Genomic DNA, 4,233 nt, shown 5'->3' on the forward strand with positions numbered 1-4,233 from the left:
AGCTGAGTCGTAGGTTCATGGGTGCTTGTTTCATCATCGTGCTTCATAACTTACCAAAAAAAAAAGTTTTCTCATATATGTAACAAATATTACATAAATTAGCAGCTGAGCCAGGAACTACAGTCCTGGTCCCTGATTCACATAGCTGGGCTTTTTCTACAATGATGCTTCCCTGATGGTGGTACAGTCCTAGGAACTGACAGATACAGAGCAAATAATAGCTAATAATAATGACAGGCTCCTATTTACTGAGCCCTTCCTAGGTGCCAAGCCCTGACTAGGTGCTTTGTGTATACTATCTCATTTCATCTTCGGAGTCTAAAAACGGAAGGTACCATTTTTAGACTCATTTCATAGATAAGGAAACTGAGGCTTAGAAAAATTAATTGACTTGTCCAGGGTCACCTAGCTTGAGAGTGGTGAAGCCTGGCTGATTGACCTCCCAGTCTGGGCATCTAACCATTGTGCCACAGCATCCCTGTGGATGGTTACAACCTCAGAAAATCTGTTTTCCACCTCCTTGTCCTTTCAGGGCTGAATTTTGAAGCTTGTGGAGGGGAGAATATTGAATTTTCAGAAAATTGTTCCCATGAAGGAACATTGGATGAAGGATGTTTTTTCATCCACAGAAAAACAGCTCAAAGGGAATAGATTTAAAATAAAACATATTAATGTTTGGAAGAGATAACCAGATCCAGGAATCTCATGGAGCCCTATCCCTGGAAAATATTTAGAAAAAGACAGACATGTACTCCTTGGAAAGGTTTGAGCCTAAGTTTTAATTCTGGACCCATACCAAGATTTCATAAAGGTCCTCTGTACCATTTATTAATTCTAAAACAGGTGAAATGAAAGATGACTCCTAAGGCTTGGCCCCTCCCAACTGGAATACGGATCAGCTTTGAGATTTAGGTCCTTGAGCCCAAGGTCCCCTTAGAGGAGAAGACCTTAGACAGACTGTTTATCCCTGGATTTCTGTGACTGGGGGGAGTGGACTTTTTCCCTCCTGTCCCTTCCCCGATGTAACTAAGTGTGAAATTGGAGTGCCAGGGCTGGAAATGAATTCCAGGAGCAGCCCTGTGGGCGCTGCCTCCAAGAAAATATCACCAGGTAGTCTCCTGGAAATCCACATCTGTCAATAGACCAAAGTTCTGTCCCCATAAATTCATCCCACAACAAAAATCATGGTTCCAATTAGACATAATAAATATAACTGATTAACCAGAGCACCTGTGGTACAGAGCTCCATATTCAGGATCCTAGACCACTGGGTTCTTTGTAAAGGATTCATTCCCCTAGATGAGGTCCTGGAACTAAACACTGTTTAGATGGAACATAGTAGGACCTACCCTGGTGGGTGGAAACATGTGGAAATTCTACCAAAAAGATCAGGTTGAATAGCTACCTGTCAGGTCCTACACTTTATGGGGTAAGGCTAAACACATAGGCTTCAGTGATGGCCCACCTTCGTTTAAGACTTGGTTCTGCTGCTCACAAACAAAGCAACCCTGAGTAGATTCCTCATCTTCTCTGTGGCTCAATTCCTTATCTGTAAATTGGGTATACTAATAGTTCTTACTTTATAGAATTATGGTGAGAATTAACTGAAGTAATGCATGCTAAGTGCTGTAAGAGTGCCTAGCACACCGTCAGTGATCAGTCAGGGTTAGCTATTATTACAGTTGACGAAAAGGGAGCCCTTAAAACCACCTCTTAAAACAAGTCAATTCTCTCAGAGGCTTGAGGGCTCAAGCTCCCTGGAGGATCAACACCTATCCATCTCCTAGGCTTCCCTTCACATTCATTTAAGAAAGTCAGTCACGACTGCTGAGTTCCTGACTCAATCACTCAGCATTTTCTTCCAGGTACAGGAAGGAACTGCTATCCAAGCAGACTTTTTTTTTTTTTAACCCAGGACCTTGAGTATGCTAAGCATGTGCTCTATAACAGAGCTATACGCCACCCCAACCACTCTGCAAGCAGACTTTTTTGAGGGACTAAACTTCTAGCTTTAACTCTTTATATCTTCCAATGTTCCAGACAGGGAGGCTTTGAAGCCCAGTCTGGCTTCTTTGATGGACCCTGCAGTTGAGAGAAAAGGCATCTGAAGTGGAGGGTGGTCTTTTGGGACTGAATCCTTCATCTGTGGAATGTGATGCCATCTCAGGGTAGATAATGTCAGAATTTAACTGTTTTCAGACATACTTCTAGTGTCTGAAATTGTTGGTGTGGGGAAGTGAGCACACGCACGCACACACACAGATACAGACACGTGTTGGAATTAGATACAGGAGCCCCAGAGAACATCTCAGACTTGGGAACAGAAATTGCAATCTCTCCACAAAACCACCCCTCTTCCTTTAAAGCCTTCTTGGGCCAGTTGCCAGGAACCACACTCAACTGGTCTGATCCAGAGAGAGCAGCTTCCACTGGCCCTTCTGCTGGGAGCTGTTGGGAACTGCATCAGGGCCAGCTACTGCCCAGAGTCCACTTCTCTCACTTATCATAGTCTAAACCTTGCAGAGCTATGCAGAATCCTCTGTACCTGCTTGCTACTAGTAGCTTGAAGTCACGGACTAAGCTCTTATTATTTCCTTGAAAAGAGATGGTAGAAAATGCATTTAATCATCTATCTGGTATTTGTCAAGCTTCTGCTTTGTGCCCTTGGCCGGGGTTCTAAGGAGTCACAGCCTAGTGTGGACAGCTAACATTAAGGTTGTGAGTTCTATGCAAAGGTGCGTGCTGGCTTCTATTTCATTTTTTACCCCATTATTTCAGAGAGCTGTAAAGCCTTTCTGATCCCTAAGCCTTACACTAGAATCTTAGATATCTGAGACACCTATTGTCCCTTGAGTGGAGGTGGGGTGTTGGAGCATTATCTAGAACCCAGCACAGATGTTATGCTGTACACCAGAGATTGACACATTGTAGCTGACTATACTTCAATTAATTTTTTTTTAATTTTTAAAAAATAAATTAAAAAAAAAAAGAATCCAGCACAGTTCCTGGCTCAGGAATGCAGGTTGGATGGAATCAGAGGTGATGCCTTGTTCTCACAAGTTCAGATTATGTAGCCCAGACTTTATCAGTATCAGGTAGGGGGAGGGGGGAGGAGGGAGGACAGCAAGAGAGCATGGCATGAACCCTACTCATAGGAGGTAGATGAGCAGAGGGAGAGACTCTTTTTACAGCCATGCTCTCCACCTCTGAGCTCAAGTGGCGGGGCTGCCCATGACCTCTGAAGGCCTGGGAAAGAGAACAAATGAAGACCCACTTAACCATATATCCAAAGTTTTATAAAGCGTAAATCCAGCTGATTGTGAAAGTTCTAGCCCCCTTTCATGATAAGCATAGCTTCACAATGCCCCGGGAGGCCAGGTTTGAATTGGGACTTCCAGGACTCCCCAGGGCACTGACCCTTGCGCTCTTGCAGTGGGACTGTCCAGGCTACAAGCTCTGACAGCAAAGGCAGCTCCTGCCCTGGTCTCTGACACAGATTCCCTTACATCACCCCGAGAAGTAAAAGAGAAACAAGCAGACCAGTACAAAAGAAAAAATACTGTTTATTCCACACAACTACATCAAGTGCTTCTCCCCCTCCCTCCCCTCCCCACCCCTTACTCCAGCTCTCAGCGGACTTTGTCCCGTGTCTGCAGTCAGAACCTCAGTGTCAGAGCCTGGCCTATGAGACAGGAAGGGAATCTAGGCATAGGAAGGTGATAGGATTTTTAAGGACACAAGAACATCAGGGTGTCTCTTTCCAAATTCAAACGTGTTCCTCAATCCATTTGGCCGAATTTTTTCCCTGGGTACCCCCACCTCCCCTGGATAAGATGCCATGATTAGTGCAGGGTCATAGGCCCCAGCTGATTCATTAAGCCGTAGGAAGTTTTGGTCTTTAAAACAAAAACAAGCAAAACCACATGCAAACAGTTGAGCCCTGTCTGCCCTTTCTCCTGCCTTTCTAAGGTAAAGGAGCCACTGAGCTCTTGCTTGTAACCAGAAAGGGGCTTTCAAAACAAATTTGATATCAACTCCCTTCCAAGCCTGATGCTACCCCAAACAAAAATAAAAACAAAACAAAAAATCTACCTCAGGGCCATAGCTGCTGCCTGGGGGGCCCTAGGGTGGGGGAACAAGAGCAGAGATCAGGTTGGCGGCAATTCAGGGACACCCTGCACCCCATTGCTTGGGGAATTTGACCTGCAAATATTCTGCCCCTGGAATTGTTCC

The sequence above is a fragment of the Camelus ferus genome, chromosome 12 (assembly GCF_009834535.1).
Source record: "Camelus ferus isolate YT-003-E chromosome 12, BCGSAC_Cfer_1.0, whole genome shotgun sequence".
Taxonomy (NCBI): Eukaryota; Metazoa; Chordata; class Mammalia; order Artiodactyla; family Camelidae; genus Camelus; species Camelus ferus.